The sequence below is a fragment of the Etheostoma cragini genome, chromosome 3, assembly GCF_013103735.1.
Source record: "Etheostoma cragini isolate CJK2018 chromosome 3, CSU_Ecrag_1.0, whole genome shotgun sequence".
In the NCBI taxonomy this organism is placed as follows: Eukaryota; Metazoa; Chordata; class Actinopteri; order Perciformes; family Percidae; genus Etheostoma; species Etheostoma cragini.
The window spans coordinates 7,140,274-7,160,055 of NC_048409.1; the positions used below are offsets into that span (position 1 = coordinate 7,140,274).

The following is a 19,782-nucleotide window of genomic DNA, read 5'->3' on the forward strand; positions in this document are numbered from 1 at the left end:
GTAAAGTAGAAATATCAGAAAAATCTACTTGAGTACAGTAACGAAGTATTTGTACTTCGTTACTTCCCATCTCTGCAATTTTGTCTCTAGTGTCTTGGGTCAGCAGGGTGTTCAAATACTTATATACCTCACTGTATATATACGCTCTGTACAGCGGACGTAAACATGCACGCCACTTGCCGAAGATAGGAACGGTTGAGTTTAGGAAAAATTACATGCAGGTTGGGTTTGGGAAAAGAAAACCGGGGTTGGCTTAAGTAAAAGAAGAAACTGAAGGTTAAGTTTAGGAAACGTGACACACAGGACTGTCTACTTCAACTTACTGCAGTGGAACACAACACATGTATACACCAAACCTGCAGTAGGCCTCGCTAGGCTAGGAGCAGAACATTGCATGTTATTTCAGAATTGAAAGAATGGCTTTTGTGATTTGTTTTACTCTGAGCTTGAGGAGAGACTTCACTCGCTGATCCGAATCAGATCCACTCATTGACGGCTGATTTACGGGATTCACTGACTCGTGCAAGCATCGACAAGTCATCAAGGGCCCGTGAGTTCTCAAGTGAATCCCATGGTCTGCAAGCTTTGGATTGAATTGTAATATGACTCAACTGAAGCAGGTTCTCTGTGAATCACGACTTAAACAGGTCTAACTCTCAGTCAGTTTCTTTTTCCCTCTCCTTAACTCTCTGCAAAAGAGGTGCATACATTAGGTCACTCTGTTGCATTTCAATGACATTGCTAGGGATTCTGAACCCCAAAGGCAGTTCAGGCTCTAAATCAGATTGTGGGGTAACAATAGTGTGGTGAAATTTCTCTTGCCTCCTGTAGGCATGTCTTTCGAAACTTTCCAAGTTCTGTGTCCAGGTCCACATCATAAAAGGCAGGGTTTGAGAGGGCTCCTCCAATGTATTTGCTTGAGCTCTGGTCACTGCCATCTTACATCTGTGGCTGGAATCCAATAAATCAAACAACACAGATATAACTCACCCTGGCAAGGCAAGAAAAGGCAGGTTATCTATGAAACCAATATTAGGAAGATAGATTTGACCTTGATGTGCATGTCAGCTGTTGGATAGGGTTTTTTAGCTCCATACACAATGCAGATAGATAGGAATAGTCTCATTAGTACTGATTACATTAGATGGCACAAAATGTCTGTGTGCAAGGGTCTGATCACTGCCTGAAATTAGATCCTTCTTTACCTTTAATCTCAATTTAAGTCATTTTTGCACATGGGTCTAATTTAAAGGTCCTATGGCACAAATGTTTAATTTTATGAGGTTTATTAACATTAATATGCATTCCCCCAGCCTGCCTATGGTCCCCCAGTGGCTAGAAATGGTGATAGGTGTAAACTGAGCCCTGGGTATCCTGCTCTGCCTTTGAGAAAATGAAAGCTCAGATGGGCCAATCTGGAATCTGCTCATGACCTCATAAGGAGCAAGATTACCTCCCCTTTTCTCTGCGATGCCTGCCCAGAGAATTTGGCCCACCCATGAGAAAGAGAGTGACATCATGGCTTTAAAACAGCAGTGCAGCAGTGGCAGTTGGTGAACGCCACACCCCTATGTTGCCCCCCCTCTCGTGCTCAGTAGCTACAAGCTAAGTCTCCATCCACTTGTCAATCAAATTATCTGAAGTTTGGTAAAAAAAACAACTCATGTGAATAAAGCTGGTGGAAGTGTGTTTCCATCCAACGGCTTTAAAGCAAAGAGAAACCTGTGCGTTTGATTTGAGACATTTGAAGGTGTTTACATTCATTTTTGCACTAAATCGTACAACATTCAAGCAAACATATGTGAACAAAGGGAACAAAAGGATTGCGCCGTCTACCAACACATGATCAATGATCAAGTTATAATAGTGCTTATGTGCCAGCTGATTGACATATCAAGCTATAATAAGAAAACAACGACGTTATCAACACATTGCTATGATACGGAAAAGGATTAGGGCCGGTGGTGAAAAATGTATGCAAGTTCTGACTTTATTCTCAGAATTCTGAAAAAAAGTAAATTATTTAACCTATAATCTATTTAATTTAGTTGCAATCCTGTGGGTGAAAAAGTCCTAGGCCTCCTACTCACATTCTGAAGTTTCAGCACCATCATTAATAGAATTCATCATATTTTGTGAATTTTTATTTCAAAGGGTTTACATCATTCACATGCAATACTGTGGAACTCGTTTTTAATGGCCCTTACTGGTTTGTGTCCAGGGACCACTACAAAAATGTTTTAAAAACGTTTCAGAGCAAGTCACACTGTTCTGACGGTGCTTTGCTGCAGTGGCTTTACTAATATGCTCCGCATCACCAATGTTGTAAAGAAAACTGCCGTTTACAGAAAAAGTAATGCGATACAAGAATGTACGGGCAATGGTCAAAATCCAGGGAAACAACAGGGACTCAGACTAATCGGACAAAGGGAAGCAGACAATGGAGCAACTACTGTAAAAAAATAAAAAAAATTATGAGACATGGATACGCCTAATAATGTAATTTACTTTCACAAAGATCAATACATGATCAACTGATGTTTAAAGATGCTCTATTTGCATTGACTGCAATGCGTAGATGGACAAAATTCAAACTTTTTTTAAGTTCGCTTTTTGAGATGAAATTTTGCACTCTAAATCTAAGGTGATCTTCAAATGTTGTGAATTGTTTCCATCAACATCAAAGATTTAGTTTGAAAGAAATTGCAAAATGTGTTTACTGTATGCAGTAATAATCTGAATACAATATTTGTTGAGAAAAGACTGGAAATGGAGTTCCCAAAATGTGGTGTCAATTGAAACCAACTATTTCACACAGTCAACTCAAAACGGCGGATTTCTGTTTTGGTGTAGGATGTGGCTCCAAGAGGCTTTTTTTGTACCTCTGTATACCAATTTTTATTATTCTATGTGAAATGTACTGCAGGGGCAACATGTTTGAAGTTTTGAAGGGGGCACAGACATCTACAAAACCCAGAAATATCAAATTCTTTACCAGACCTGTTACATGTGCAAATTTGGGTTTAATTAATTAGATATTCTCCACAACCATTTGGCGACCTCCAGAAATGATCTCACAACCCCCTTGGGGATTTGGACCTCCATGTTGAGAATCTTTGCCCTAGATAATAGGTTACAGACCCACACTACATGAGACAATACACAGGTCTTGTGTTGTGTAAAAACTGCCCCAGCACGTCAGGCACAACCAACTCCAGCTGCTGTAGAACAAAAGCCATAACCACACCTTAGCAGAAAGTTTTGTTTTAGCATATCGCACAAGCAGCCCAAGAGTATCACGGTCTGCATTCAATAACCCCAAAAGTCCAGATTTTTTAAAACCTAGAAATTAATTGCCGGGACCCAATTCATAGTTCTGAGGAGAGAAGTGGTCTTTGGATAAGTCATGTTCTGTTAATTTATGTTTTAGCACAGCCAGAGTTTCCTATAAACAGAGTTCAGCAGCTACCCACAGCTCCAACCACAGCCACTCTGTGGTTCATCTCAGAGCTTTGGTAAGATTTAAAAACAGCTCACAAATATAGTTCCATTTTAAATTTTAGTCAGGCTCAGTACTGAAAAAACAGCTTTTACTGTAGTTTTTTTTTTTTTAAGTTGACTTTTGGACCTTTAATAGATAGGACAGCTAATACAAGGAAAACCTTAAAGGGGAAGTGAGGGGGGTTGAGCTGCAGTAAAAGGCTGTGGGTTGGAATCAAAACCGTGCCGCTGTGGTTAGGACTCAGACTTGGTACATGGGAGCACACCGAAGCATTAAGTAAGGTGAAGGAAGTAGCGTTGGTTGCGAATTTTTTTCAGCAGCATAATAATCCCTTTTGCTAGCTAGTAGTTGGAGCCGCAGTATATGTAGGACGGAGTCAAAATAAAGAGTCAATGGTACTCATGGCACATGTTTTCCAGTTCAACAGTTTGGCTCATAGATGTTATATTACTAGTTTTAATAGCATTGTAAGCATTAAAGTAAATAAAATCAATCCATTGTAGTTTGTATATGCTTGAGAATTGAATAGCTCTACAATTCATTAACAAAAAAGCCTGCCAAGTTGTTCCTAATTATTATTTTACCATATAACAAAGTAAACAAAACTTTATATAATTTTATGCGGTGCTTATCACAATTGAACTTTGTGCAGCATTGTTTTTCTTTTTTTTAAACTAAATAACCAAGCACACAAACTAAAAGATGTCTTCATATACAGCTCTTATTACAAACCCCAATTCCAATAAAGTTAGGATTTTGTGTAAAATGTAAATTAAAACAGATTACAAGGATTTGCAAATCCATTTTAATCTATAATTAACTAAAAACACTACAAACTCAAGATATTTAATGTTCAAACTGATATACTAGTGTTTTATTTTTTCAAATACTTTGAATTTTATGCCTGCACAAAAAAATCTAGTACAGCGGGCCTGCTTGATGCAAGACTTCAGTTGCTCAACAGTCCAGCGTCTCCTTTGCCATATTTTGGGCTTCATATTGCGCCACACATTGTCAATGGGAGACAAGTCTGGACTGCAGGATCGCCAGTCTAGTACCTATACTCTTTTACTGCAAAGCCACTCTGTAACACATGCAAAATGTGGCTCGGCCTTGTCTTGCTTTAATTAGCAGGGAAATCCCTGAAAAAGACATTGCCTGGATGGCAGCATATGTTGCTCCAAACCTGTATGTACCTTTCAGCATTAATGGCACTTTCACCACTGTGCAAGTTACCCATGTCATGGCCACTAACACACCCCTATACCATCACAGATGCTGGCTTTGGAACTTTGCGCTGATAACAATCTGGATGGTCCTTTTCCTCCTTGGCCCGAAGGACATGACGTTCATGATTTCCAAAACAATTTGAAATGTGGACTCGTCAGACATCAGGACACTTTTCCCCTTTGCGTCAGTCCATCTCAGATGGTCTTGAAGCCAGAGAAGTTGGCGGCATTTCTTCTTAATTTTAGCATTTTCTTCAACAGCTGTCATAAAACAAAATATCAGACAATATAGCAACACTGAACAGTTAAACAATGACTTGATGTACCCTAATACTGATCGTTGAGATCAGATTGGGACGTCTCTATTTACTGTAATACAGTTCAGTGTTTCGACCTACAAGGTTCAGTCCTGTAGCCTATGGCTGCTGTGTTATGTGTATGTGTATTTAAAGAACTCTTCTTAACACTAATGAAAAAATGCAATGTACCTTATTGATGTACCTCTTTGATATGTTTCTTCTACAAACCGCAAAATATAAATAATCTGCAAAAATACATAAAAAGAAAAAGATAAGAAATGTGTTTTGTATTCTGCGTCTTCTTTATCAAATGGAGGTTTGCCTGGCCAAGATCTTGTAGGTCAAAATGTTGCAATAATTTAAAAAAAACGTTGAGAGCTTGGGATATCAGTATGCACACAGCCTCTCCTTTTCCTCTGTTGCTGTTCTGTCCTGTCATGTTATAGTTCAGACTAGAAATGGTAAATTCAAGTATTTAATGTGTCTGGTAACAATCACAACCACAAGTAAAATAATTACGTTACGTAGTTTACGATACAAAACAAAAAGACATTTCACTGAAGACAACAGAACTGTGTTTTTTTGTTGCAAACACTTAAGAGCAGTTCATCCAGAGTTACAATGGAGACTATGTAAATCCTTACCAAAAAAGTTTCCCTGGGTTACAAACCAACATCTGGAACCCAGCCTCCTCCTCCTCCAGGCTTCCCTTTGCAGCCTACACAAACATGAATTTTTAACCTCTGTATGTGAGTAAGAGGTGGCTTTAAGTTGTCAACTCTGTCTTTAAAAAAGAAATTCCAGGCATCTCTCTGGCAGCGTTGGGCTTGAGCTCAGATTTCAAACAGTTAGGCTGCAATCCGTCAATTTATTGACTGGTAGTCTGGCGCTATGGGGGTGTCAAAAATGGACCATTTGTGTGACCTTCTGTTATGTTCTTTAACCCCCAATGTATCACAAGTAGACATTATATTTCACAATTATTGTTTTCCATCACATTTCTGACAGCACTTAAAGGCAGCTTTATTTCACAGGAGAAATTGTTGTTGGAGGAAACATTCAGCTATTACACAAACTCCCAGGCAGTTCAGTGCTTGTGTTTTGTTTTTTACCTTCATAGTGTTTTAAAACTTTCTTGTTGCAGCGATACAGGCAGTGATGTTTCCCATTCACTGTACGGGACTCTTACACTGCCTCATACCACAGCTTGAAACACACCAACAAGTCTGACCTCCGTTTACACGATTGGCCGTGGGGTAGCGTTTCTCCATAAGTTGAGTTGCTTCTGTGTTGTAACTTCTGTTAACAAGGTTGAGAATGAAATTTCCTTTGGCTTTTCTGAAGCCAACAAAGACAAGAAGTCCTTAAAGCTTGGAATCTTAAAAATCAATCCAGAGTGTCACATTGGCAACCAGTGCTAAATGACACGAAAGCAACCTGAAAGGACGATTTTGCCTTTGACATGTTGCAAAACAATCTTTATGTCAAGCCTGTATCCCTGTCTGCCCTTGGACTGGACTCAAGGTAACAGAAACCTACAATACTGTTACACTTATCAGGTCTATCAGTAGACTGTAATCTAATGCTGACAAGCTACCATGCCACACCGGCTGGTACCTGATACCATTATCAGCACCGAGCTGAGAGTTGTTAGCCTGCAGAAAGTGTTTGGCCTTTTGATTTGGGTGCTATTCACATGATAGTTTGTTGCTCCTTTTAAAAGAAAACTTATTTTCCTAACCTTTAAATAGTTCAGAAAGCTTATATAAAGAGGATTTCAACAGAAGATGATATGACACGTGTACCCTATATTTCATTCTGACACACTTCCTGACAGTAATTTTGCTTCACAGGAAATTACCCTAATTTATTTAATTGAGTTAGTATTCATTGCCAAGGAAATAGAATACTTTAGGCTAATTAGGCTTTTTTCAACCCAGATCCTATTTTCAGACCCAGCACTGAGTGGAGAACCAATTACATGTTTTTTTGATCGTGGGGGAAACCAGAAACCTATACAAGCACAGGGAGAACATGCAAACACCACACAGAAAGGCCCAGAACGACCTGGATTCAAACCTAGAACCTTCTTGCTGTGAGGCCACAGTGCTAACCATTGGGCCACCACATTACTCATTAACTAGTCCCTTGTAGCCGATCACATTGGTGTATCTGATATAGGCGGGCCAGAGGCGAGTTAAACAGATGAATGAGATTAATCCAACAGTTAGCTCCAATGGTAGCTAAGCATATGGGGCTCTAGATACTTCAAGCTGTGTGTAGTTGTGATTGGTCATAGTGTGATCCAATTGTGTGCAGTGAGATTTTCAAATGAACGCTTGGTGCCACACCTCGAGATGGGCGACTTTTATTAATCAATGCCAGACCCTTAATCTTTTGAATTTGGGTCTGGATTTCCAGGCTAGCCGAAGTGACTAATGTGAACAAAAACGCCGTAACCATAAGCTGTAAACAGGGCTGCAATGTAACCCGATGTGCAGGGATGTTTTAGAATAGAATGCCTTTATTGTCATTATACACAAGTGCACAGTACCTGTGCAGCGAGACTGAAGCAATCCCTTTACAGTGTTGACACAAAAATATAAGAATATAAGATAACTATTTAGAATATTAAAAATATCAAAATGTATGTTCTTTAACACCTTTACCTCCCTAGGGATCCTTTCCTTAATGTTGTCAGCACCTTTAGCACTAATCTGAGATTTTCAGTGAACCAGCACTTTAGTGGACATGAATTGAAGGTGCGCAATTGCCCAATTACTTACATTGTAGCTTGTTTTGCGGCCACCGACTGTACCAATCTTGCTTTACGCTGGACAAATTTCAGAGATTGTTGTACACAAAAGTCACTTATATACATTGTAAAAATACGGTTAAAAAAAACTCAGATCCTACACTAACCTGCACAAATTAATTTTTTAGTTCAAAAAGAACAGCAGCACGAGTCATCCTGTACTTCTCAGTTTATTCTCTCGATCTGCCTCAAAAACACATTTCTGTGCTGTGATAATTATGACAAAGGGCTTGTAGTCAACTAGCTACTACGATGAGTCAAAGACCAAAAGAATAGAAACAAACATTAAATACAGAATATAGAATAGGCATTGAATGAGTTCATTGTGATCTTCCCTTTCTACAGTTGAAATGTGATAGGAACCAAAAACAAAATAATTTTATATTTACCAAATAAATCTTTACACACATTTGTGCATTAAAGTACATCAAATGAGAATAATTGGTACTGACACACTGCCCCCTAGAATCATAGTATTGAACTGCAAATAACAGCCTATAATTGGCTGTTATTTTAAAAGCTGATTCTAGTATTTTTAGACTTAAAACATAAAAAGAAGCTTCCGCAAAATTGCTTCAAAAACATACTATGCTGTGGCAACCTTTTGAAACATCATTTAGACCAACAAACTGTAAAAATAATCAACAAAGCTTCCATGTCTGAAAAGTGAAGCCAGTACTAAAGCTCCTTAAGTCTGTTTCCATATAAGCACAGTAAATAAGAAAATGACCTCAGTGCACATTTTCATAATGAGTTTATGGTCTCAATCACTAGTTTCAAGTCTTCTTCAATAAAGCATGATGTTCATTTAGTAAATGAGGGTCCCATATATTTTAAAACATACAATTAAGCAGGGGATGCTTTAGGACTTGTCAATCAGGACGAGAGGCTTAGCAATGCTAACCATGCTAACACCATGGACGTTCAAATTGACCTTGTTTTTGGCTGTTTTCATCTTTCTTAGTAAATGTAATACCTACACCTTTTTTTCTGCCACATGACATTGTTTTGTCATTGATTACATCCCACTTTGCAAAATAGTTATACAACAGAGACCTTATTTGTTGATATTGATTGATTTCAATATTGATCACCAAAGTTTCTTTTGTACCCTAAGATAATGTTTCCAAAATCGTTTCATTTGTTCATTAACTCATTGGAATGAGACATAAGAAAAATGGTAATGGTAACAGTAATGAACATTCCGCTTCCAACCTGTAAGGGGACCGAAGGGGAAAAGTGCTTTGGTGCCTACTGTAAAGGTGCTGGTTGACAAGTAGCTAATGCTAATGTTTGGTCTATCACGTTAGCTAATTCTTGGTGGATAACATAAGATTATAACACCGTTCCCTCAGCCAGCTAGCAGCCATCCACTATCATTTTAGCCCTGGTCCGGGAACACATCCATAGTCATCCCCCAGCCAGCTAGCAACCATCCAGGTCAGCACCTAACTCCCAGCCAGCTAGCAACCATCCAGGTCAGCACTTAACTCCAGTGCTAAGGACGCTGACAGCAGTTTACTGAACCATAGAGAAACAGACCCAGGCACAGAGTCAGAACCGCGGCCATTTGTAACGTTAAACCTCCATTAGCATTACCGGTACCCCCTTACACTTTTAGCCGTCTTTACAGTTAGCTAAATTTACCAGACAAAACAGGGATAAGGCACTGTACTGCTGTATATGCAGATGAACAGATCCATTATCCGGATGTCCCTGTTTACCCGCTGATAAATCTGTACAAGATGACTTGCTTCAAAAGGCTTGAAAATCAGCAATTTACCGTCTTTAGCATTTAGCTTAGCGCAGGACCATTGCAAACATAAACAACCCTGGCTTGGCCACGCCATCTTCACAAGCTCCCCTCTCATGCAAAAATTCTCCACGTCGGGTTTAAAGAAAATGCCAAACTCAAGGCTTCAAGATAGCAGCTCACAAATCAATGGGTGACGTCACTCATGCTCTCTGTCCATTATTTTTTCAGTAAATGTTTAGACCTCCATGTTGAGAAATAAAAATGTTAAAACAGTTAAATAGAAATAAAAAAAGCTCAGTTAATAAAACATTTTGGAGACCATCTTGAAAAGAATTTGTAAAATGCTACTCTTGCATAGCCAGACCTACGGTATGTCCACTGCGCCCTTTGATACAGAAACGTCTGAATACAGGACACAAAACCAGATTCATAATTTCAGATTATATGAAGCTCACTATGGTGCATATTCCCAAACATAACTTTGAGATACATGTCCCAAACATAGCCTCAAGTTAATGAACACTGAAATTGGGGGCGAGGTAGAACTGTTTAGGTCATACGTACTGGTTGGCCTCTCAATAGTGAAGCTTCCTCATCACAAGAACATGGGGTGGGGAGGACAGTATGGGCAACAGCAACTTTCCTGAGCTTGTTGCAGTCAGCCATGCCAATTTATTATTTAGACAATTTATTATTAATAATTCATATTTTGCCACTGATCTGCATGTAATCCTATATATTTGATAATATAGCATATTTGATCACTTGCAGTGATGTCGAGGACATTTTATTTTTGTCATGGTTTTTTATTATTTTTTATTTTATCTCTTTTATATCATGCAACATTTAGATTGCCATGCTACATTTAGTTTAAAGGTCCAATATGTAATATTTATACTGTACTGTAGATATTAAGGAAACATGCTAAGATGAAATACTATTTAATACTAAACAATGCTTTTGAAATTTCTGTTTCGTGATGGAATTTCTGTTTGTGTTTTCGAGTGTTGTTAACAACTGCCCAAACAAACAGGATCAACGGAGATAGATTCTACCCGATATAAAAAAACAAACACAAAAGTGCTGCTGACTGTGGCACTGGCACTGTTCATAACAGCGGAAAATGGGTTTCAAAGCGGCGCACATGAAACTTCCATTTTCACACGTGAAAAGGCACTTGGAAGTTTTACGTGAGCACGAGAACGTTTCGTGTGAGCACATGAAAATAAACCTTAGCTGTATTTTCATGTGCGCCGCTTTGAAACCCATTTTGCGCTGTTATGAACAGTGCCAGTTCCACAGTCAGCAGCACTGCAGCTAAGAACTACAGTTAGAAAGGATGGCGGCTAAATATGAAGTTATAGATGCCAAAAGGCTTCAATTTGTCATAAGGGTGGGACATTCTATAACGCTTACCGTGGTTTAAGGCTACCTAAACAACAAATGAATCCCACATTTCTCTCTCATATTGCTCCTCATCATAACCACTGAAAGCAGAAACATGTCAGATAAAGTCCATAAAAATTGGATTAGGGTTCCATATTTTGACAGTTTTCAGTGGATCGTCATTGATTGTTGTTTAGGTACATTAAACCGCGTAAGGATTTTTCACATCACTTTCTCACACATGTTTATGCGTGTTAGAATGTCCCATTCAGTTCTCATATAATTATCGAACACCTTCTTTCCTTATTGTTAATCCCTTATCCTTGTATTTTGTGTACAACCACCTATACCCGTGAGTTGGCCAGATGCTTGTAACTGTTCATAAATTGCCCGGTCCAAATAACAGATTACAAGACTTTAAAATCTGTTTTGTCGTATCAAAACAACATAATGGTGATGACTTGCCAGCAAAGCAGACATGTCCTTATGATGAAGTACTAGATTAAAATGTAGTGCAACTGACTTTCACGTGAGCACATGAAAATAAACTTTAGATTTTGCGTGTGCATGTGAAACTAAACATGTCCCCTTAGGGGCTCCTTAGCAGTGTGTTTAGCGATGGTTTCTGTAATTCTAAGCCAATAAAGTGTGCATTTCAGTTGGATGGATAAGGAGAGAAAGGTAGTGGTATTTTTAGCGGTTCATATCATAGTTCCAAGCTGGGGAGGTGTGTCTGTCTGGTGTGTGGAGAGAACGGCGCGGTTGACAGTTTTTTAACGGTTACTACTGTAATTCTAATTCTGTATTCTAAGCAGAAAAAGTGTGTCTGTGAGTTGTGTGATGTCAAAATAGCCAGTATCTAACGTTAGCTACTCCGCTGTGGTGTGGGGTTGGATGTCTGGCTATGTGAGACACGACTAGCAGCATTTTCGTGGTTGCTGCGGTCTTAGCCTGCCAACCAACGTGAACTTCGAGTCTGTGGAGAAGGGGGCTGGGGAAAAAACTTTCTCCAGTATTTTGAATTTGTTCTGCAGTAACTATTTTAAACATTTGCTGTCAGTATTATATATTGCACCTTTAAGTTTTTGTTGATTGGAAATGGTAAGTAGGTCAAATTAGAATGGTGATTATAATTTTAAAAACAGAGATCTAATATCTTACATTTGTAATGATGAATCCAATGCAATTTTTTTTACAATACAAACTCTTCAATGATATTCAGGCTGCAACTAACAATTATTTTCAATATTTATAATATTGCTATTTTTATGATTAATTGATAATTGATAATCTAGTATATTTAAAGTCAGAAAAGTAGTGTTGGCCCGGAGTCCAACATAACAAATTGTTCCAACCAACAAAGAAAAGCAGCAAATCCTGGTGACAAGGTGGAGCCTGAGAAAAATTTTCTCCATCTTAAATACTATGCATTGTTGATTTACTGACAATCAATTGCTTAATTAAAAAACATAGCATTTCATCAATAGAGCTCAAGTCTTACTATATGGGTTCCACACAGACAATCAGAATATGTCGCACATTGCCCTGTTATGCCACGAACTACTACAAATAACTACTACAAACTACTATTTTTTGTGACTGTTATTGCCCCTCTTCATTCTAACCCCAACCGGTCGTCAGACACCACCTACCAAGAGCCTGGGTCTGACCGAGGTTTCTTCCCAAAGGGGAGTTTTACCTTGCCACTGTCGGCACTGTTGCTTGCTCTGGAGGAAACTACTAGCACTGCTGGGCCCTTGTAAATTCTGGAGTATGGTCTAGACCTGCTCTATCTGTAAAGTGTCTTGAGATAACTCTTGTTATGAATTGATACTATAAAGATAATTGAATTAAATTGAATTGAATGTCAGCTTATCGCCTACCAAAAGTGATAGAATCAAAAATAGTTTTTCTGAGTTGGGTATTTTCTACGATTAAAAAAAGTAGTCGTTAGTGACCAAGGATTACAAAAACACTCATTTCCGCCATGGTCGATCAGTTCAAATGCTGATTTGTTAAAATAAATAATTTATAACAGTAGTATTTCGAGGTGATTTAAACATGTGGATCATCATACCAAAGCCAACCGTTATGAATAACTTTAAATTCCGTTTTTAGTGTTTAAGCAAACTTTAGGCTAACATCATCATCATCATCATCATCATCATCAGTGGCGACAGCTTACACGAGGTCACCTCGGACCCGGTAACATTATTCCCTTCAGGAGGAGGTGTTCTATTACAGCGAGCTGTCAGTCAGTCAGTGTTTCAGCTGCTTTTAACTAGAAACAAACATGATTACTTAAGATAGGCTACTCTGTGTGTGTCGTACAGACTACTGAGGCTGTAAGTAAATTATAAGTTAGAGAACTGTGGAATATGCAGAACATGAGGGAACTTACGAGGTAACAGCGCTCGGACACTGGTCTCTGATCCATCTTCTCGGTGGGGACAGCATCTCCCCTAAACCCCGACAAAAAACCTAAAACTCCCGCTGCGAATGTCTCCGCAATTCTTCCTTTCTGCAGTCTTCTCTCTCCTCTGTGTGTGTGTGTGTGTGTGTGTGTGTGTGTGTGTCTCTCTCTTTAACTCCCGTTCCCTCTCTCTCTCTCTCTCTCTCTCTCTCTCTTTTTCTCCCTCTCTCTTTCGGCTCCTCCTGCTGAACTGAGCTCAGTACAGCAAAAAGAAGTTGTAGTGTTACAGTGTATCAAGATATACGTTTAAAAGACGCTTTATTGTCATTGCATGTTAAACACGTGATGCCTTGCTACCTGGTTCCAGGGAGGTGTTCCAGGCACCTCCAGCTGGGAGGAGACCCCAGGAGGAATTTCCCATTCAGAGTTTTGATTTACCAAAAATTGAGCCCAAATAATGCAATTTCTTCCAAACTAAATCTTCAAACAGTCAAAGATCACTGTACATTTGGTGTGCAAATTTTCCAAATTGGATCTCAAATGGTAAGTTACTACCCATGAACTAGTACAAGATTGTTCTCCCAGTTACCGTTTTTAACGTCACACACATGGCAACCCCTGTAGATGTTCTACAGGTGCTGGTGATTAACGGAGAGAAATATAGATAAATAGACATAAACAGGCAACATACAGTAATTCTACATGTTAATTGAAGCCCAAAATATGTCTAGAAATTGCTACGATTAAGCTTGCGCTAGGAGTTGTGACTTGAGTTGTAAATTACAGGCATCTATTTTGTGTCTAGACAAAGAACAAATTCTAAGAAGTATATTGATTTATTAATTTTTTACAGAATCTTAAAATCCGGCATTTGCATTGCAATCACATTTACCCGGATTAACTAAATTAAATAAATTACAGACCTAACTAGAAAGAGTACACAAAATTTTTCTAGCAGTTTCTCAGTTGAAATCAATGGGGATGCAGTACTAATTACCTTGTCCCAAATTAATTACACTTTTTTCAAAGCTTGGAATAATATCAAAATCGTCTTTATGGAAATGTAGCTCATGCAGAAGTTTATTCAGGAAGACTCTTTACTCTCTTTTTCATTAAAAAAATCACTCTTTACTTTTGTTTTTAATTGGCAGTATATGCAGTAGATTTGTTGATCTTAGTTTGTAAATTTTTGCTGGGAGGTTTCTGTATTGCATCAGAGGGTCTGTCTCTAGAATAAGGTGGTCCATATCAGAGCTGCCTGATGGTCAGCCACCAGGACTCTCTACGAATAATATTAGACATTTTATGTTAACCTGTCGACTTTTAAAAGACTACTGATTGTTCTGCTATAGAAATAAAAGGACTGTTAGCTGTTAGTCTATAAATTGTAACATCCAGTCCTGGCACCCAGTAAATAAATCATCTGCATGAAAATCAGTGTAAACCATTTTATAGACACTGCGGGCTGATTCTCCAGAACAAATTTTATTTGGGGTGACCTTTAGCTCACCCAGTAAGAATGTTCACCCCATGTAGGTTGAGTCCTACAGGGACCAGGGGTTGAGTCTGACCTGTGGCCCTTTGCTGCATGTCATCCCCCATCTCTTTCCTTTCTATCCAGTCACTAATAAAGGCAAAAGCCCTAAAAATAACTTCTTATTTGTCAGTAATGACTAATAACTGAATGTAGCTACACTGAGTGAGCAGTCTACCTTTCACTAACTGACTGTACAGACTTCCTATACTCTGACCTATTTTGTTCACCTGGGAAACATGCACACAGGCTCACTGCATGATAACAGTCAAGTCAAATTCAATGTCAACAAACTATGCTGATGAAGAGCAGTGAAGGACAGTGGATATTGGGTTAAAGGGACTCTCAGCAGTGCAAAACTTATATAAACAATATTTTTAAAAGCAACTCCTTTTCTATGGAGGACCATGTCTACCATATTTAAGAATAAATACAGAAATAAATAAATGCTCAATAAATAAATAGGCATACAATTAATTGCCCCAACAAAATACAATGAACAAATAAATGTAAGTATAAATTAAATTATACAGTGAGACATAAATGTATATATCTCTTTTAATTAGCCTTTTTTATATATTTACCTTTGTAATAATTACCTTATTTATTTATTGTCCGTTATAATCTTCAACTTTATTTAGTAATTACCTATTTTTTAAATGTATTTGTTTCTGTGTGTGTTTAATTTTTTGGTCTGTTTTATTCTTCCTTTGCATTTCCACCCTATTTATTTTCACCCCTGGTATTTATTTCTGCCTGTGACTTTTACATTTCTTTATGTATGTCTGTCTCATTAATGCAAATGAGGAGGGGCGGGTCTTAAGGGGTCAACCTCTGCCCATTGGTTGGTCAGCATTTCACTGCACGGTCGAATTTACATGCCACCGGCCACAGTCACAACAAAGATGGCTACGTACGTTGAAGTTGTCAGTGACAGGAGGCATTTAGCAACTGTTTTTGAAATCAATGCTAACGTTATAAGTATTGACTTTATCATTTTTCGTTTAGACGCTCTGACAGAACGTGTGTTTCAGTTAGCGGCACACATGGACACAGATGTTGACAATGTAGTTTTTCAGAATCTGGAGGAAGCGGCCTATCTTCTTAACTCGGTCGCTAACGTTAACCACACCAGGGATAGCTGGTCGCCCTGCTTCTATGCTGCCTGTGGCCGTGGAAGGACTTCTACATGCGGGTTTGCCTGTTGGTGCTATTGCAAGGCTTTTTGGAGTCAGGAAAACAACAGTCAGTGTACCATTACATGTGATGCCAATAGAACCAGTGTGTGTAACGTTACCAATTCACAAGAATGACACAGGAGAAAGGCAAACCCTTGCTAGCTTTTGTTAATTTACAAAGCTATGGAACTAATCAAGAATGCATAGAAAGTAACGTCATGTCGCACACACAGTGACTTCAGACTCGACTCCAACTCTAGGTGCGGGACTCGTGAACAATGTTTATTTTTAGGAATCGTCGGCTGAGCTTGCCGTTATTACCTTCCTCCGTTACCTATAACCTGCCTACCTTAACACGTAGTATCTGCTGCGCGTGGCCGCACGTGAGTCAGAGTTGACAACAAACAGCGGCAGCTGCTCCGCCATTCATCATAAACTTTGGCTTTAAGACTTCATACAACAAGACCCAAACAAAGAAGCGCTGAACGCAAAATAGGTTAGTATCCTGTGGTGAGTAAACATGTTCAGCTCAGCATTGGCCATCTAACGTTAGCTTGCTTGTTGCTTCAGCTACGACCTTCGGGAGGTTTACTCTGACTGTCGTTCGTTATGAGAAGATGAATGAGCGTTTGGTTATAAGGAATAATGTAACTTTAACCTGTTTTTCACAGAGCACAAGCATGTAATGTGCAATGTAATCAATGACAGCTTAAACTACTGTCAGTCAACACACCACCAGACTCTCAAACAAGTGTAACGTTATAACTAAATAAAACTGTAACATGATCAACAGCCAATCTGTAATAATTAACGTGATGGCAGCCTGCGGGACGTAAATGATTAGCCTACATTAATTAACTACCACAAGTTTGGAAAGTAACCAAACGCTCATTCATCTTCTCATAACGAACGACAGTCAAAGTTTGTGAGTGTGAGTGTGTGTGTGTGTGTGTGTCTGTCTGTTAGTGAGTAAGAGATACACACAGAGAGAGAAAGATAAAGAAAGAGAAAGAGGGGGCGGGGGGGACTGTGTTCTACAGATCAGATAGGCCGATGCTGTTTTTCAGATCTGCATTGTCTTTAATGAAGACCAGTTGTTCCACATGGCCAGGGTCTAAGTTTGCACGCTGTGGACTGACCACATTTCCAGCTGTGCTAAAAACACGCTCAGACTGGACACTTGTAGGTGGACAACTGAGATGCTGCAGTGCCAAGCGTGTAAGACTGGGCCAGCACTGAAGCTTGCCTGACCAGTATTTCACTGGGTCATCGGTAAGGCTGATGTCCCCATCTGCCAGGTAGGCCTCCACATCACCTGATGGTAAATGTGTCCTCATTGGAATAGCCGATTTCTTTCTCTGCAGGAAAGACAAGACAGAAGTGCTGCTGGTGGCAAGTGTCTCTTCTGTGTTTCTTGCAGGTGTAGCCACAGGGTCACAGAGCTCCATCCTGAGGAGTAATGTCCTCTTCACTGCCTCCACATCAACATTGTTTGGAAAACAGCTGGCCTTATATCTAGGGTCAAGGAGAGTGGCAAGCAGAAATGTGGTTTGCAAAAATTGGTTCAAAACACCATCCTAGTTCTTTGCTCAGATTGGCTGCCAGTTTCCTTGCTGCTGTGCCTAACCTTTCCCTGGACTCAGCCGCAACATCTTCGCCCAGCCCCACTGTGGCATCCTGATCATCATCACCAGCCTGATCTGATTCATCCTCAGATTCCTCACCAGCATGCAGTGACCTGATGATGGCGCAAAGGCCATGCAGGAGGGGGATGACCTCAGAGATGGAGGCGCTGTTTTTTGAGAGCGCCCGTGTGACCTCCTCAAAAGGACTAAGAACAGTGAGCATGTCTGATGCTATCCCCCACTCATTTGGAAAGATGATTGTTGGAGCTTTACCCATGTCGGACTGCTGTGTCATAATCTGCACAGCCCTGCGCTGCTCCACCAGCCGCTGGAGCATGTAGAACGTATAGTTCCACCTTGTTTTAACATCTGTTATGAGCGTGTGCTGGCGGAGTTTCAACTGTCTTTGCAGCTCATGTAGTCTGTTGCTAGCTTTGCTTGAGCGATGAACATGGCCAGATATGATCCTGGCTTTAGAGAGAAGGGATGTCACAACCCTGTCCTTCTCCAGTGCTTTGATCACCACCAAGTGAAGCGTATGGGACACGCAACGGATGTGCCCAAATTCAGTCAAAGCTTTCACCATGTTTGCTGCATTATCTGAAACAAGAAACCGTATTGTGACAGAATGACCAACAGACTCTTCCCACTCTCTCATCTTTTCCTTAAGACAGCACAGAATGTTGTTTGATGTGTGCTCAATGTCTAGCACACCAACATTTAGCAGCCCTGCTTTCCTCTGTACTGAAGCTTCCCCTACACGTTCACACCAGTGCCCAGTAAGACAGAGATATGCATGTGCATTGTGATTGCTGGTCCAGAGATCTGTAGTGAGGTTGATAACACCTCCTTCAGCTGCCTTAAGTGACTGTACCATCTCCCCTCTCATTGCCTCATACAGCTCAGGCACTACAGTTCGACTGAAATAGTGCCTCGATGGGATCTTATACTTGGGCTCTAAAAAGCCAACAAGTGTCTTGAAGCCTCTCCTCTCTACCACAGAGAAAGGTTCAAGATCAGTGCAGATCATTTTACCAATCATCTCTGTAATTTGTTTTGACCGGGGATGGTTTGCTGAGAACATCTGCTTTGCTGCAAATGCAGTGAGTATTGGTGAAGAAGAAGATAAATGTGAGGCCTTAGCAGCACCCAGCTGAACACCAGTGACCCGAGAAGGAAGAGGAGAGGAGGAGGTGGCTGATACAGTGGGCTTTCTCATGTGATGAACATATAGCAGATGGTTATGTAGAGATGTTGTGTTGTAATGTTTTGCATCTGTACCTCTGCTAAGCTTGGCCTTGCAAAGCTTGCAAATGGCTTTGGAGGGATCATTTTCAGAAACAGTGAAAAAGTTCCATACTGCAGAAGTCCTCTTGGCCTTTGGTGGAGGAGGACCTCCATCCCCAGATGCAATATTGGTCTCAGTGGGGAAAAGGTGGGTGCTACTGCCACTGTTTTCATTGTCACTGAATTGACCCTCACTGTCCTGCAAGGTTAAGCAAACTCTATCTGGTGGTGCAGTGTCAGCTGAAGTAACACTCATTATTCTGTATCACTGATAATGGGGGGGGGGGATGTGTTTGTGTGTGTATCTTAATTTGTAATATTATTTATTTATACCACAACTCCCTTTTATGCTTTTTTTTTTATAAAATACAGCAAGAATGTTTCAGACAGTCAAAAAATAACTGGTTACAGCCGTCGGGCGGTTAAAAAAAAAAAAAAAAAACGGCAGAACGCGAGTTGCAGTCTAACAAGCACTGAGTCTGGACAAACCCCAAGATTAGCAGAAATCTACTGGTTACTAAGTAAGTAATAGTTTGAACCGTAGTAAAAAAAAAAAAACTGAAGCTGAAGAAAGCCTAAATGTTACCGGAAAAGACCCGCAACCCTGAGTGACTGAGTGAAAGAGCTGTTTACTGCTCCGTGATCAGAGTAGGCTCGTTCGAGATGAGCCAGAAGCCAGAGCGCAGAATCGATCACCGGCGATCGGCGCCCGTTGCATGCCGGTTAGATTTGTGTCCGACTTGATCCCAACTTGCTCT

General features: G+C 39.9%; 1 long non-coding RNA gene across 1 annotated transcript in view; it reads right to left on the reverse strand.

Annotated features, from left to right (window-relative positions):
• Nucleotides 1–13,542, reverse strand: part of LOC117942477 — a 23,452-nt gene extending 9,910 nt beyond the window's left edge. Inside the window, exon 1 of the long non-coding RNA XR_004656135.1 lies at nt 13,389–13,542. This is a non-coding gene — a long non-coding RNA (uncharacterized LOC117942477). The remainder of the gene's footprint in view (nt 1–13,388) is intronic.
• Nucleotides 13,543–19,782: the final 6,240 nt, after the last annotated feature.